Source organism: Canis lupus, chromosome 6 (assembly GCF_048164855.1).
Source record: "Canis lupus baileyi chromosome 6, mCanLup2.hap1, whole genome shotgun sequence".
Lineage (NCBI taxonomy): Eukaryota > Metazoa > Chordata > Mammalia > Carnivora > Canidae > Canis > Canis lupus.
The window spans coordinates 42,475,527-42,492,777 of record NC_132843.1 but is presented as its reverse complement, the minus strand read 5'-3'; the positions used below and the strand labels follow the sequence as shown (position 1 = coordinate 42,492,777).

The 17,251-nt window shown below is 49.4% G+C and overlaps 1 protein-coding gene across 2 annotated transcripts in view; it reads right to left on the bottom strand.

The window, feature by feature from the left end:
* EPHX1 (epoxide hydrolase 1) overlaps positions 1–5,138 on the bottom strand; it is a 34,971-nt gene extending 29,833 nt beyond the window's left edge. The window contains exon 1 of one of the 2 annotated variants that reach the window (XM_072830184.1): positions 4,981–5,138. The gene's annotated coding sequence lies outside the window, so the exon portion shown is untranslated. The remainder of the gene's footprint in view (positions 1–4,980) is intronic. The other variant, XM_072830182.1, reaches the window with a different exon arrangement.
* Between the last annotated feature and the right edge of the window lie 12,113 nt (positions 5,139–17,251).

The following is a 17,251-nucleotide window of genomic DNA, read 5'->3' as shown; positions in this document are numbered from 1 at the left end:
CAAGGCTAAGTGCTCCGTGGGCCAGGACAGGAAGCTGAGGGGTGGTCCTGGGAGGAGGGTACGGCAGGGGGTTCCCGGGGAGTAGGGGGGAAGGCAGACTTTGGGGGGCTGTTGGTAGTGGAAGGGAGGAACCCTGGCGGGGCTGGCTGACCCCCGTGCACTTGCACACACTTAGCCTCCCGAGCGGAGGCCACTGTAGACTCATCTACACAGCCCCCCCACTCAGGCCTAAATGGCATGAATAATGAATAATGCAGGGGAGGGGGGGCGCATCCCCACACTGGGGCTCATGGGCCCCGCCTGGTGTCACTTGAGGCCCTGTTTCAGTTCCCCATCTGCCACATGAGACCCTTACGGTTTTCCATGGGTTTTAAATTACAAGAGAAACAGCAGGGCGGAGTTCACTTGCCTGCGGGGGCAGAGCCCGACCCTGCCTGGGGTTTCAACACTGGCACCTCCCTGGGAGTAGAGAAGACCCCTGCTCCGGAGGACAGAGCAGTGGGCTGGGCTTGCTGTGATGCGCACACCCTGTCTCCTCCCCAGCACGTCCACACTCGGCCCCTCCCTTGCCTCCAGCTCTGCTGCCTGGTCTGGAAGCTTCCTCAATGGTGTGTCAGGGATAGAGTTGTTGGCAGGGCCTCGGCTGTAACCTAAGCCGGCTTCTCCTCTGGAATGTGGTGATAGGGCCCCTGTGCTCCGTGGAGGGCGTGGAGGGTGGCCCTGAGGATGAGGGTCAGGGTATTGAGGAAAGTTCTGGGCTGCTGCTATTTTGGTGGGGGTTAGTTTGCTTGTGGCAATGTCCGGGTAGCAGAAAGTAATAAAAAGTTGCAAAAGGCTAAAAATACTTCTGGAGTTCAATGGAAGGTCCTGAAGGACAGAGCAGCCAGGAGGGAGGGAGGCAGGCGCCAGGCCAGGCAAGGACATGCTCTCTCTGCCTGCACAGGGTGGCTGGGCCTGCCCGCTCCTGCCTCCTCGCAGCAACAGTGAGGTCCAGCCGGTAGGTCCTGCCATAGGCAAAATAAAACCCCAGGAAGGCGGGAAAGTACATCCATTTTCCCCCAAAGACGTGGTAAGAGAGTCAAACCTCCCGGAGCTGCGCCTGTCACTATGCAGACTCACCTGGGGCCTGGCACTGGAAGCAGAGTGTTTCTCCTGGTTTCCCAAAGGTCCAAGTCTCTCTAGCCCTAACAGGAAGAGGAATACTCTGGAATGTCACCCTCAGTGCAGCAGAGGCCACACACTGCACAGGGAAAGCCATATCCCAGGTGTGCTTGCCAGGGACACCCTGATGGGGAGGCCTTCAGGCCCCCTGCTCCTGGTCACCAGCTTCCTGATGCCCTCACAGTCTCCTGGGCCAGGAGGGAGCTGCCTGAAGCCCCCCAGTGAGCCCAGGGCGAGGACATGTGGCCCCCATCCTGTCGGTCAGTCTGTCTGGGCCCCACAGTGTGCTTTAGGTGTGACACAGGGTGGGAAGACTCTTTAAACACATCATCTCATATACCACAGTGACCTGGAGAAGTAAGGGGTAGTTCTCTGTTTTAAAGAGATGATCAGGGACGCCTGGGGGGCTCAGTGGTTGAGCATCTGCCTTCAGCTCAGGGCGTGATCCTGGGGTCCTGGGATCGGGTTCTGCATCGGGCTCCCCACAAGGAGTCTGCTTCTTTCTCTGCCTGTGTCTCTGTCCCTCTCTCTGTGTGTCTCATGAATAAACAAACAAACAAAAAAAAGACGATCAACAATAAAGCTCAGAGAGACTAAGTAGGAAGTCCTCGGCTGGACTCCAGAAGGTGAGGAAGGGTCAATTTGACCTCCCTAAGGAAGGTAAACACACTGATGAAAGTAGAAACACCAGTTTGAACTGCGTTTGCACAATCATTGTGTGTTTAGTTATGTAAGCAAGGATGGGACAGCGCAGTGCTCTCCTTGGCAGAGCGGGGGTCCTGGACACAGTGCTGCTCCCTCCTTAGGGAAGGCAGGGGGCGGCATCCTCTCCTGGGGAACTGCTTGGGGGAGACCCACTGCACCTCCAGTCTCACCCCCTGAGCACCTGGAGCCTCTGCTCCTTAAGTGCAGAGCCGAGCCCAAGGACACCTACCAGCACCCCAACAGTGACCCCAGGAGGCCAGCTGGCTGGGCATGGACACCTCTGTCCCGATCCTGACCCCCTGCCTTCTGTGCGAGGCTTTGCCCCACAGCCTTGGGCTGTGGTCTTCACTCCCATTGAAGCGGTCTCAGTGGATCTGGCACAGGCTGCAGGGCCCACGCAGGCCCCGCCAATATGGACTGCTCCCCACCTATGTGTTTCCTTTCCTGAGGATCCATTTGGACTTCTTCACCACACAGTTGTCACACAGTAGAGCCACCAGGAGACTTGCAGCTTGAACAGCCCAACCTCATTTTATGGACGAGGTCCAGGGAGGGGACATACCGATGACATGGCTAGGGCACGAGTCCCCTCTTCCTTCTATGCTAGGTGTGCTTTCACATCACTGTGTAACCTCAAAGGAAGGAATCCCTAATGATCGGGTCTAGGATCCTTTGAGGTGGGCTTTGGGCATGAGGCCCTAGGGGCCCCGCATACCAACACAGGCCCAATCTAACTGTGCGTGCTCCGGCCCCGAGAAGGTGTCCTCGGGTGTCTGGCTCACACCCAGCCCTCTCTTATTCTGTGAGCCAGGCTGTGCTCCACATCTCTGGGCACTTCCACGCAAGAACGGAGAAACGGAGTCTGGGCCACCTGTGCCTTCTCGGGTCTGGGCCTGAGCCAGGATGCTGGAAGAGAAGAGTCAGGGTGCCAGGGGAGCGGCTACTAAGCCTGGGGCATGCTGAGCTCTTCCATCCATGGCCAGGGCTCCCTGTGAGCTCCAGTGCGTGCATCAGACATGAACCAGGACACGGCAAGGGGGTCCTGGGGAAGGCACTCTGCTTCCTGCAATGGTGGGTGCCCTTTCTCTAATGGCCTCTCTGCCCCAGGGCATTCAGTCACTTCCAGGGATCACCCTGCACCTGTAAGCCTGTACCAGCCAGAGTGCTCAAGGGATACGAGGGCACATGGGCTGGAGCAGATGCTATTGAGGTTCCCTCTGGCTGCCCTGCTGAGCAGTTACCGACCGCGCGATGGTGGAGGTCTTTTCTTTTCTGGAACTGGGTTGGGGGTTGGGGGAAGGTGGCAGAAAGTTTAGAGTCCTCTGGCTCTCATGCTGGGCCAGTATAGTTTATGCAGGAGGTCACTCACACCAAAAGCACTGGTGGCAGCTAGGCTGACACTCGGCAAACAGACATAAAGTTCATCTGCACCAGGAATGCTCCTGCCACAGGGCCTTTGCTCTTGCTCTTTCCTCAGCCTAGTGCATAGTCACCCCCCATGGCAATTTTCCACTCTTGGTGCATAGTCACCCCCAGTGGCAATGTGCCACTCCTAACTGGTTGGGATTATTCAAACATCACCAGGCTTCTGTTTCACCAGATACTCTCTTTCTCTCTCTGGGGCTTTACTCCATGGCACACATCTTCCTCCAACATATTTTACGTTTTACCAGTTTATTTCACTGTCTACCTCTCTCCCCACAAACCTGCAAGCTTGCAGAGGGCATAATCCCCGCTGAGCCCTCCGCACCACCCCCACTAAGGATGGAGGAAAAAAGCCATCCTCACATGGCCCTCCCAGGTGTGGAAACATTGCTGATCAATCCTAGAATTTTTTGCTCCTCAGACCCAAAGGGGCCAGGCCCTGAGGCCCTGACTCCCTGAGGGAAGCCACAACTGCCTTCATACCAGAAGACAGTTTTACTTTCTGGAGCCAGGCAGCTTCCTGAGAATGTTTATTTTCAATGATGCTGCATCAGAAGAGGCTGCAGGGCGCCTCAGAGACTCTGGCCAACGTCCCCAACAACTTCCCACAGGAGCTCATAAATCTGAGCAGAGGCGCTGAACTGCTCGCAGACCTCAAGTGCACAGGCCCCAGCAGTTCCGCCTCCAGCCGGGGCGCGGGGCTCGTGTACAGAGCGGGGAATGCAGAGCCCGGGGTGCAGAGTTGGGGGTGCAGAGCTGGGGGTGCAGCGCTCGGGGTGTAGAGCCTGCGGTGCAGAGCTCGGGGTGCAGAGCCCGGGGTGCAGAGCTGGGGGTGCAGAGCTCGGGGTGCAGAGCCCGGGGTGCAGAGCTGGGGGTGCAGCGCTCGAGGTGTAGAGCCAGGGGTGCAGAGCTGGGGGTGCAGCGCTCGAGGTGCAGAGCCCGGGGTGCAGAGCCCGGGGTGCAGAGCCGGGGGTGCAGAGCTCGGGGTGCAGAGCAGCCGAGGCAGGAAGCGGGCTGTGCGCCCAATCGCGGCAGGCTATGCGGAGCCTGAGCTTTGCCCCGCGGGGAGGATGGGGGGACAGGCTTAGAGAGAGAAGCCAAACTTGGGACCGCAGAGTTGCGGGAGCCGCGGTCCCCTCTCCCCACCGCCAAGGCTCCGGGAGCGGCCAGAAGCTCCGCGGGGAACTCGGACCCCAGACCGAGATTCCCCCGCCCCCGCCCCAGCTGCGAGGCGGGCAGGCCTTGCCTCCCGGGACAACAGCGAGGGGCGCGGCGGGAACGCGCGGCGGGCGCGAGGGCCGAGAAGCAGGCCCCAACCGCAAGCCTGGACACGGCTTTCAGGACTTCGGTGACACAGGAGCATTTCACTGCGGGGCTCGGGGCTCCACGCGCCCTGGAAGCAATACTCTCCGGGAGGGCGGGCCTGGGGACCTGCACCCCGCGGCCCGAGCGCGCTCGCAGGGCCTGCCCAGGCCTCTTCCTGGAGCCGCGCGCACCTGCAGCCCCGGGGGGCGGGGGGGGGGTGCCAGGCGCGGGCGCTCCTGGACCTTGGTCCCCGCGCAGCTGCGGCCCCGGGGACGTGAGCGAGTCGCCTGCCTGCAAGTCCAGCGCCGCCCGCGCCCCCAGCCCCCCGGCCCCCGTTGGCCCCTCGCAACCGCGCCCCCAGCCCGTGCCCTCGCGCCCCCTTACGCGGTCGGCTCCCAGGCCCCCAGGCTCCGGCGGCGGCGGGCGCGCTCTCCTTCGGTGCCTCCGCCTCCCGCTCTGCAGGCTCGGGCCGCCCCGCGCTGACCCCGCCCAGGCTCGGCCCCCGAGGGGCGGTCCGGGGTCGAACCCCGGCCTCGGGAGGGCGCGGTGCGGCCCCGCCCCGCCCCCGTTAGCGGCCCCTGCTGGGGAGAGGGCGCCCAGAGGGGGGCCGAGGGCCGGGCGCTGCCTCCAGCCGCGCGTGCGGAGGGGCCCGGGGCGGTCCCTGGGGCGCGTCCTTCCCGCTTCCTCCCCTGCACGCACCGCCCCTGCCCCTGCACGCGTTGGGGCCCGCGGTCCTGGGAAGCTTCGGGCGCACACAGCGGTGGACGCGGTCTTCCCCGCGAGGCCCGGGGTCTGCGGCGCCCACTAGGAAGGGCTGCGCCGGGGCTCCCCCGACCCGGCCCGGGGCGCCCATCCCAGACTCCGCCCGCCCGAGGCCCTCCTTCCCTCTCCGCGCCCCTGCAGCCCCTAGCCCCGCGCCCGGCGCCCTGGGCCTCCAGCCCGGCGCTCACCCGGCCCGGGACTCTGCCCTGCGGGGAGACAGGCTGCTGCCGGGCCGCGGGTGCGACTCATCGCCGCCCCCGGGCCTGTGCTCGGGCCTGTGCTCGGGGAGCAAGCCCTGGACCGGAGGCCTCGCTCCTCCCGGGTGCTGTGCTCCTGCCCCTGGAATCTACACCCCCCACCCCTCCCCGCCTCCCCGGGCATCTCTGTACTCTTTCAAAACTTGCTCTCTGAAAAAAAAATTTTTTTAATTAAAAAAAAAAAAAACTTACTCTCTGTCACATTCCTCCCCATCCTTCCCCTGAATCTTTCCGACAGAAGCTCTGGCCATTTCGCCAAGGGACTCAACTTTGCCATTATTCTTAAAACTGCAGTGATGATGAAAACATTTTAAAATTAGATCCTGGTGATGGCCGCATTGCCACAAGTCTGAAATATACTGAAAACTATTGATCTGTGCACTTTGGGAGGGTGGGTTTTATAGTATGTGAATTACATTTCGGTAAAGCTGGTATTTCTTTTTTAAGATTTTATTTATTTATTCATGAAAGACACCCAGAGAGAGAGAGAGAGAGGCAGAGACACAGGCAGAGGGAGAAGCAGGCTCCATGCAGGGAGCCCGACGTGGGACTCGATACTGGGTCTCCAGGATCACGCCCCAGGCTGAAGGCAGCGCCAAACCGCTGAGCCACCCGGGCTGCCCAAAGCTGGTATTTTTATATAAAATAACTACAGTGAGATTGTAAACTCAAGGCTCACCCATGTATCCTAACATCTTGCTCCTTGGTTACACCATCCATGCAACATTAGAATATGAAATCTAAGTTCGTGCAAGATATTTCAAAGTACAATCTGTATATATGCCGTTGGTAAATAAATACACTACAGAGTCCAACTTGGCAGGGCAAAGTTTAGATAGTCAGATTTCTACTGCTTTTGGTCAAAAGCCACCCAAAGGTTTATGGAGCAAAAGAGTGGGTATAATGTGATCTCTAGAATATTTTATATATTTTTAAAAATCAGAACAAATGATGTTCCCCTGTATAAAATTCTGGAGAGTTTCCAGGGACATAAGGTAGAATGAAAAATAATTCGGGGGAGGGAATGATTTTAAATAAAAATTGTAGATCAGTTCCTGATTCACAACAAAGGAAATAACATTCTTTATGTAAAAAATACAGGCATGAGGAAACATCAGCCAAAACCCAAATAAAGTAACATTCTAGAAACCAATGGCCCTTATCTCCGAAGACGTCAGTGTCAAAACAATGTCAATGTCATGAAACAGAAAACAAGGCTGAGAAACTGTTTCTTTTTTTTTTTTCTTTTTTTTTTTTAGAAACTGTTTCTCATTGAAAGAGGCCAAGGAGTAGTGAAAAACAACTGCAATGCTCTATCTGGGCTGGGAAGAGTTCTAGAAAGGATTTATTGGGGATATCTGGTCTATAGATTAAAGAATAGATTACACATATTAAATATCTTGATTTTGAGAATTGATTTTTTTTCTAAGTTAATATACCTGATCTTGGAAAACATACACTGAAGTATTTAAGGAGTAATAGAATACAAGGTCTGAAATGGTTCTATCTATCTATCTATCTATCTATCTATCTATCTATCTATCTATCTATCATCTATCTATCTATCTATCTATCTATCGGGAATTTAAAAGGAAATGTGGGGCAGCCCCGGTGGCCCAGAAGTTTAGCGTGGCCTTCAGCCCAGGGTGTGATCCTGGAGTCCCAGGATCGAGTCTCACGTCAGGCTCCTTGCATGGAGCCTGCTTCCCCCTCTGCCTGTGTCTCTGCCTCTCTCTTTCTCTGTCTGTCATGAATAAATAAATAAAATCTTAAAAAAAAACACAAAAAGGATGTTGCAAAATACTAATTACTAACTGGGTAAAGAGTATTTGGGAGCTCTTTATATTATGCTTATAACAACTTCATTGTAAGCTTAGAATTATTTTGAAATAAAAAGCTTAAAAATTTGTGAATTAGGGGTACCTGGGTGACTCAGTTGGTTAAGCTACCAACTCTTGGTTTGGGCTCAGGTTGTGATCTCAGGGTCATAAGACCAAGACCAGAATGTCAGGCTCTGCACTCAGAAGGAGTCTGCTTAAGACTCTCTCCCTCTGCCTCTCCCTGTGTGCCCCCCACCTACACTCACTCTCTCTAATCAAACAATCTTTTAAAAAATTGTGGATCAAACAAACATCTCAGTTACCGAGAACAACATGAAAATAACTACAGAGGGATTTTTAAAAAACTATATATTCCACAGGGACAAAGTGAACACGAGAAAAGGTAACAGCAGAAGAGAAACGTTAGGTTTTGCAAGGTGGAAAGTAGGGTGATTGATTCAGCAAAGTGAATAAAGCTGAAAACCTTCCTGCCACTAGAAGTGGGTGTGTTCTTGCTCTAGACCTGCAGGGATCAGCAAACTATGGCCCAGGAGCCAAATCTGACCCACAACTTACTTTTGTAAATCAAGTTTTACCAAAGCAAGGTTGCGCTTGTTTGCATATTGTCTATGGCTGCTTTCCTGCTACAATAGCAGAGATGAGCAGTTACCCATAAAGCCTAAAAAATGTATTACTTGGCCCCTTACAGGAAATGTTTGCCAACCCCTACCTTACAGCCCTGCAAAATCTTAGGAGCCAAAGGCATCAAGAGCCTCCAAAGACAGGGATGTGGGTGGATGAGGGGAGTAGGGATCCTCTGTACACCCTGAGTGTCCCTCTGGGTGAGAATGCAAGGCATAGACTCAATCACAGCACTTTATTTCTTAACAAGTAGAGAGCTTCAGTTCCGCAAGATGAAAAGCATTCTGCAGGTGGATGGTGGTGATGGTTGTACAACAATATGAATCAACCTAAAATCACTTATTTGTACACTTAAAAATGATTAGGGAAGCCTGGGTGGCTCAGTCAGTTAAGCAACTGACTCTTGGTTTCGGCTCAGATCATGATCTTGGGGTGGTGAGATCGAGCCCTGCGTGGGGCTCTGTGCTCAGTGGGGAGTCTGCTTGAGAGCCTTTCTCTCTCTCTCTCTGCCCCTCCCCCCTGCACTCCTGTTCTCTAAGATAAATAAATAAATCTTTAAAGATGAGGGATGCCTGGGTGGCAGCAGTTGAGTGTCTGTCTTCAGCTCAGGGCATGATCCTGGAGTCTTGGGATTGAGTCCCACCTTGGGCTCCCTGCATGGAGCCTGTATTTCCCTTGGCCTGTGTCTCTGCCTCTCTCTGTGTGTCTGTCATGAATAAATAAATAAATAAATAAATAAATAAATAAAATCTTTTAAAAAATAAAATAAAAAATAAAGATGGTTTAGATGGCAAATTTTGTTGTATGTGTTTCTACTGCAATAAAAAAAAGTGGGGGAAAAACACCTTAGGATTAAAGTGTGTATACGAAGTTATATCCCCTGTTCCTCATTCTCACTCCAAGCCCTCTGATCTGCCTATCTTGGCACTCGGCACTTGGAGGACAGGCTGAAGTACCTGATGGAAGACAATAGGATTGAGTGAAAGTCTTTGCCTGGAACTTCGAGTCCCTCCGAGGCCCCCTCCTGCTGTGGGGTCACAGGACACTGCCTCCAGGTGACAATCCCAGGGCAGGAAGTGGAGGACCAGTCTCTGAAATAAATGAGCAGTTCCCCAAGGAAACAGCCACAGATAAGGACATCTGGGGGCCTCAAAACAAAGATGCTGGTTCCCCATCTCACTGACTGAGCCACCCAGATGCCCTTGAAATAAAGTTTTTAATGGAAAAGTCAGAGCATGGAATTTGAGGAATTCTCCCAGAAAAATAGAATGCAAATCAAAGAGATAGATGATGAGGTACCTGGGTAGCTCAGTCGGTTGAGTGTCTGCCTTCGGCTCAGGTCATGATCTCAGGGTCCTGAGATGGGGCCCCACGTTGGGCTCCCTGCTCAGCTGGGGAGTCTGCTTCTCCCTCTCCCTCTCCCCCTCCTCCTGCTCTCTCTCATTATCTCTCTTTTTCTCTCAAGTTAATAATCTTTTAAAAAATAAATAAAAATAAAAATTAACTTTAAAATACTGTTTTCTAAAAAAAATAAAAAAATAAAAAATAAGAAAGTACTGTTTTCTGAGGTCATTGGATCCCCGGCATTCATTGCTTCTTCCTTTAGATTCAAAAGCATGTCTTGTGCTTTTGCAAATCCCAGGCTCGGATCACTTCCTCTTTCTCTCCTCACCTCAAGCTTTTCCTTTGCTCTTATTCACCACGGGACTCCTTGCCCTGTCCAATCTGCTATCTGGACACTCCCCATACTTACCAATAAATTCCTTTACCAGACACCAATCGAGAGCTTACTGATTGCATAAGACCCTGCATGCATTTTATGACAACTAGATTCTGAAAAGGGCATAGTGCCCACTACTCATTACTGCAAGACGAACAGATTATAAATCCAATGGGACTTTGAAGATGTGAGGGTGGGGATACCAAACAGGCTCTAGGGGGACCAAAACAGGGGATACCAAAACGCTCAAGAGAGACTTTTGTAAGAATATTAATTATATAAAGTACTTTCATATCTGCATTTTCTCATCATTTTTATTTTTATTTTTTTAAAAGATTTTATTTATTTATTCATGAAAGACACACAGAGAGAAAGAGAGAGAGGCAGAGACACAGGCAGAGGGAGAAGCAGGCTCCATGCAGGGAGCCCGATGTGGGACTCGATCCCGGGTCTCCAGGATCACGCCCTAGGCTGAAGGCGGCGCTAAATCGCTGAGCCACCCAGGGATTCCCCTCATCATTTTTATAGTCAAGTATATTTACCAGTCATCTGGCAGCATATGATGCTACCAACGAACCAACCAATAAATAAAATGCAAGCAGAATCCCCAGTTTCTGGAAACTCGCTCCTGTTCAATACACAAGATAATTTGCAAAGATATCTGTTGGGGATATCAGGAATGACAAAATAACATATAATATATCCAATGTACTGAGTTACTACTCATAGAAAATAATCTGAGGTTTTCTATAGGTTTCACATTTATAAAAAAAGATTTCACATTTATAAAGAATGCAAAGAAGAAAGATGCAGTTCATTGAGCTTCAAAGCATTTTCCTCAAGTCCACAGAAAGGAGGATGGATAGATCATTACTCACCTATCCCCAAAGTTCTTCCAAATGATTTCACACTGACTCCCCAACACCACTTTCTCCTAGGTGTCCCGGGTTCTCTGACTGTGCCCTGTTCTCAGGACTTCAAGAGCAAGGATCAACGATACAACTGCACACAGATCAGAGGTCAACAGAAGGAAGGAAAGGCTAACAAGTGCGCAAAGTTCAAAGGCAGGAAAGGCTCTCTGGCCCTCTGCATGTCTGCATGGGACACCGAATCTTTTCCATGCCTTATTTCACTGTGAACATAATTCTGTTCCCATTTGGAACAAATAAGGGACTGTTATCTAAGCCTCTGTGTTTTTTTTTTTTTAGATTTATTTATTTATTCATGATAGACACAGACAGAGAGAGGCAGAGACATAGGCAGAGGGAGAAGCAGGCTCCTCGCAGGGAGTCTGATGTGGGACTCGATCCCGCATCCTGAGATCAGACCTGAACCAAAGGCAGGTGCCCAACCACTGAGCCACCCAGGCGTCCCTAAACCTCTGTTTTAATCAATTCTTTGAAGCATCAGCTGGGTCTGTGGGGTGTTCAGACAATAGCAGTTTCTGCCCTTCTTCCCATTGCACCCCTGGCGCCCATTCTCCTGAAAGAGTGAAAATGAAAACCAGGTTGAACCCGTCTAGTGGATGACTTTTTATATTTGTATACTTATTATTTCTTTCTTTTTCACTCACATCTCAGGCACCGTAGGTAGAAGACCTCAACAGACACGGAAATTAGCTCTTTCTTCAACTGACCTCTCCCCATGGACTCCCATCCTTCCCCAAATCCCCCAAATAAGTTTAGTGGTGGCATTATTCACTGTTTTCATTGTTAGGAAGCACTTCAGTGCTGATCTATATAACTACTATTAATTTTCTTTTTTTTTTCCCTGTTTAACATGTTTCCCCTAATTAGTATTTTTTAAAAAGGTTTTATTTATTCATGAAAGAGAGAGAGAGAGAGAGACAGAGAGAGAGGCAGAGACATAGGCAGAGACATAGGCAGAGGGAGAAGCAGGCCCCATGCAGGGAGCCCAATGTGGGACTTGATCTCAGGACTAATAGGATCACGCCCTGGGCCGAAGGCAGGCGCTAAACCGCTGAGCCACCCAGGCATCCAACTAATTAGTATTTTTGAATTTCGCATAATTTCCTGCGTACCAGGCCCCTACTTCAACACCAACCCCCAATGGTTATGTACAGCTCTTCCTAGTAATAGTAAATTCATTCACATTGGATTTCCTTCCATTTTTTTCTTTTTTTTTTTAGTGTCTGCGGAGACTCTGACCTGCCTCATGTGGTGGCTCCACACCTGGTGCACCACCTCCACCCTGGGGATCCTTTCAGGGCTCTCCTATTAGGCATCTGCTTCCTGTACCCCACATCTCCTCTTCCATAGCTCACTCCTTTGTTTTAGAGGAATGCATCCCTGACAGCTTCTTGTAGAGTTTTGAGATATGGTGCACATCACCTGCCCTTTGCTTGGTTATCCCAGGACTTCCCTGCAGATACGAATTCCCCAGGTCACTGACATCAGGTGGGGATGTGGTGCTTGCTTTGATCAATAGATCACGACGTGACATCTCAGCAGAGGCTTTAAGAGCTGTTGTGAGATTCTGCTCTTTCCTCCTCTACCTGGAATCAAGACTTTGGAGCAGGAGCAGGATGGTGGGCCACAGCTACCTCTAATTTAAGCAAAATATAAACTTTTTCAAGGTACTAAGATTGGGGAGATTGTTACCTCAGTAAAACATAATCTAAGTGTGTCTGGCAAACATCTACATTCAGCACTTCCCATTTTTTTTAATTTTTTCTTTTTTTTATAATTTATGATAGTCACACAGAGAGAGAGAAAGAGAGAGGCAGAGACACAGGCAGAGGGAGAAGGAGGTTCCATGCACCGGGAGCCCGACGCGGGATTCGATCCCGGGTCTCCAGGATCGCGCCCTGGGCCAAAGGCAGGTGCCAAACCGCTGCGCCACCCAGGGATCCCAAGCACTTCCCATTATTAATGCAAAATTCCAGAATGGAAATCATTGTCCTTCAGAAGTTTGAAGGCTGTGGCCATGATCTCCTGGTTTCTAGGACTGCCACGGACACGCCCAAAGCTATTCTTCTTTTCATGTTTATTTATTTAAGTAATCTCTACGCCCAACATGGAGCTTGAACTCAGGACCCCAAGACCAAGAGTCACACACTCTTCTGACTGAGCCATCCAGGCCACTCAAGTCCAAAGCCATTCTGATTCTCCAACCTTAGGTTTTAAAGAACCTCATTTTCCCTTTGAAAGCTTAAAGGATCTTCTCTTTACCTGCACGGTTCTGAAATTCCAGCATCATTGGCTTTGATGCTTGGTTTACTTTCACGTGCTACTCTAGGCACCAGGAGGGCTCATATCCTTTAATTCTGCAGACATTTCTTAAATCATCTTATTGATGATTTCTGCTTCTTCAAATTTCCTTTTTCTGAAATTCCTGTTATCCAAATCTTGAACTGATAAGAAATTATCCTCTCTCGCTTTTTTTTCTTTTTGGCTCCAATTTCTGAGATATTTCTGTATTTTTTTCTCTTCACATTTTTGTGTTTTCATTTCAGCTAGCATGTTCTTAATTTCCAAGAGCTTTTCATTGTTGTTGTTCTAATCTAGGCTCCCTGAAAGCAGAGTGTAAAACAAGGGCTTGCATGTAAGTAGCTTATTTGGGATGTCATTCTAGGGACAGGAATAAGGGCCAGGAGGTAAAAATGTAAAGGAGGAAAAGAAGATATGAGGATGTGTTGTTTTTTTTTTTCCCTGGGGGTGGGGTGCAGAGGGAGAATCTCAAGCAGACTCTCCACTGAATAGGTGACGTGGGGCTCGATCCCACAACCCTGAGATCACGACCTGAGCTGAAATCAAGAGTTGGACAGACTGTGCCATCCAGGAGCCCCATGAGGATGTATTTTCAACTTGACCACTGCTCTGGGAAGCTGGTGCTGCCTTCTGTGGAACCTTCTAAGCTTTCTAAAATGAGTCTCAGAGCTGGTCCACCCAGGGGGTGAAAAGCGGAGTGAGAGCTCCCATCCCTTACTGGCCCTGGGTGGCCTCACAGGCTTGTGAGTCATGGGTGCAGGGGTGCCAAGAAGAGTGATGTTAGACCCGATCCTTAAGGAGTGGAGTAGGAGACTGGCTCTCATCCCAATCTGAAACTTGTGTCTGACAAAAGGTATCTGTAGCAGGCTGAGTGATGGTTCCCCCGAAGATATCCACGCCCTAACCCCCAGCATCTGTGAATTTGCTGCCTTATGTCGCAAGAGACTTTGCAGATGGGATTGACATGGAGACAGGATCCTGGGCTATGTGGGGGGCACTAAACATGGTCACAAGGGTCTTTACAAGAGGGAGGCAAGGAGGTCAGAGAGGCAGAAGTGATGGGGTGGGGAAGGTGATGAAACGTAGAGCCATGAGCCAGCCATGAGCCGGATAGCCCCCGGGGGCTGGGCAAGGCAGAGAAACCCATTCTCCCTTGGAGGCTCCAGAAGGAACAACCCCTACCCTACTGAACCTTCACAGCAGCTCTTGAAGACCTGTTCAGGACTTCTGATGCTGTAAGAGGATAGATTCGTGTTGTTCTCAGCCACCAAACTTGTGGTAACTTGAGATGGCAGCCACAGGAAAGGAACTGGTTGCCAAGGAACCAAATCTCCCACAGAAAAAGGTTGGCGAAAACGCTTGCAACACACATTACAAAGGACATTCTGAACACATAGAGGACCCCCCCCTTTTTTTTTTAAGATTTTATTTATTCATGAAAGACACAGAGACAGGCAGAGACATAGGCAGAGAGAGAAGCAGGCTCCATGCAGGAAGCCCAGGACTCTGGGACCATGCCCCAGGCCGAAGGCAACACGGCTGAGCCACCCACAGATTCTGAGAACTCCTATTTTTTAAACATAATGAACACACAGAGATTACTGTGCCAGGCACCGTTTTAAGTGCTCCCCAAATATTAATTCACTTAATCTTCATAACAACCCTATGGGGTGAATACTATTTGTTTTTTAAGATTTTATTTGAGAGAGAGAGAGAGAAAGAGAGACTGCGCATGAATGGAGGTGGGTCAGAGGGAGCAGCAGACTCCGTGCTGAGTGGGGAGCCTGATATGGGGCTCAAACCTAGGACTCTGAGAACATGACCTGAGCTGAAGACAGACGCTTCACCGACTCAGCCACCCAGGCACCCTAAGAATATCTTTTTTTTTTTAGAATATCTTTTTTAAAAAATTCATGTACAAGTCTTTGTGTGGACAGATGTATGCACAATTTTTATTTTTTTAAAATATTTTATTTATTCATGAGACACATGGATAGACAGAGACATAGGCAGGGGGAGAAGCAGGCTCCATGCCTGGTTACTTTCAAGAGTATTGTCCAGTTTTCATTATGATTGTGTGGGGTGTGGGTATCTTGGAGTTTCCTGAATCCACAGGTTTAAGTTTTTCACCAAATTGGGAAGTGTCTAGCCAGTATTTCTTCAAACACCCTTTTCCAGCATCATGTTTTCTCCTCTTCTTCTGGGATTCTGATGGCACAAATGTTAGACCTATTATTGTCTGGCAGATCTCTGAAGCTCTGCTCATGGTTTTGCTTTGTTGTTTCCTGAACTTTTCCTCTGATCTTGATTAAATTCTCTTGGTTTATCATCAAGTTCACGGTTTCCTCCATTATAATAGACTATTCAGGGAGTTTAAAATTTTGATTACTGTGTATTTCTGTTCTAAAATCTCCATTTTGTACTATAACTTTTTTCTTTGCAGATTATTTCTTCATTGTCTACAAATGTTCTTGGTTACTTGCTGGTTCACTTTTATAGAGTTGCTTTAAAGTCTCTGTCAGATAATTCCAACATCTGATATTTCAGTGCTGGGATCTCCTGATTGTCTTTTTCTATGAATTGAGATTTTCCCCATTTCCTGGTATGCCAGCTAATTCTGGATTGTATCCCTGACATTTTGAACACTGTCATTAAACTCTAAGTCTTGTTTAAATCCTATGGAAAATACTGAGTTTCTGCTTCAGCAGGCAGTCAACCTGATTAGCTTGTAGGCAAAGGTCTATTATTAAAAAAAAAAAAAAATTCCGGCAAAACTGACATAAAACATTACATAAGTTTCAGGTGTGTGAGATCAGATAAAGGTTTTTTTTTTTTTTTCTTTTTAAGATCAATTTTATTTTTTATACATTCTACCAACTAGGCGAGTCCCTCCACCTGTGTTTGTTCACTGAAAGGAGGACCCCACAGATAAAGGTTTTGAAAGCTAAACTGACACTGGAATCATAGCCTTCAGAGTGCCATTTGGGATGTCAGTTCAACTTTCAAAATCAATACAGTGCTTTTTGGATCTATCACATGTGAATGCCTCCCAGTTACTGGCCCGGGATTTGGGTGGTGGTCTATTAGTCTTTGGTCTGCTGAAAAGGGTCAGATCCACACATACATAGAGCTTAGCAGTGGACCCAGAGGTACATAAACAACTTAATGAAGTCACTTTCTGAGTTCTTTCCTCCCTGTGATCTCTCTGGTACTTTGATTCCTTCTATCTCTAGTCACTTTTGCCACAGTGTCTGCATCCAGGGCCAACTGGATGGAGGGCAGAGAGAAAAATGCAATGGGAATTGGTTATACCCTCTTGGAGACAAAGCTGTACGGGAGAGGAAGGGTCATCTCCCCAAGTTTTGGCTCCCGCAGGCTCCCACTGCCAGTAGTGGATGCTGTCACCAGCATGGGATTGCTGGGGTGGGATGGGGGACAGTGTAAGAGAACACAAAAGAATAAGGAAGCAATACAAAGGACTTCTGCACTCTCTTGGGTATATTAGAAGATCCCCTTGTACTCCTTGAACCAGACGGAGAGGGCTTGTGGCCTGTCTGCACCCTAGCATTCATATCCATCATCCTTCCAGGGTGCTGAATTTGGGCTGGGGGATACCAGAGGGGGAAAATGGTGAATTATCACTGGTTCAATGGTACTTCCAAGTCTCATCTTCTTCCTAATCCACCTGCTGTTTTCTTTCAGAGTCCTCACACAGCTGCTTCATGCGCTCACAACTGTATTTGGTGAAAGAGTCATGGTGGCATGAGCTTGCTCCACCTTATCGGGAACCAGTCCAACTAGTGCTTTTTAAAGTTTATTCTCTACACCCAACATGGGCCTCAAACTCATGACCCTGAGACCAAGAGCTTCTCCCACTGAGCCAGTCAGGTGCTCCCCCAACTAATGCTTTTATTTTATTTTATTTTATTTTATTTTATTTTATTTTTTTTTCCAACTAATGCTTTTAATGTAAGGAAATGGTATGAAAGATTTTAATTCTCTTCTTGCATCATCATAGATTTCAACTGCAGTAGCAAAAGAACATCTTCCCTGTGTTTAAAGAGAAGTAAGACTAAATATGATGATACTGCAATTACCACAAGGCATTTTTTATTAAGATGAGCAGAAGGAGTGCAATAAATGTAGGGATTTGGTTTTCAGTTTTATTTTCAGCAAGAAGAAAAGATAGGACCTTTAACCATTCTTGGGCAATTAATTTCACAT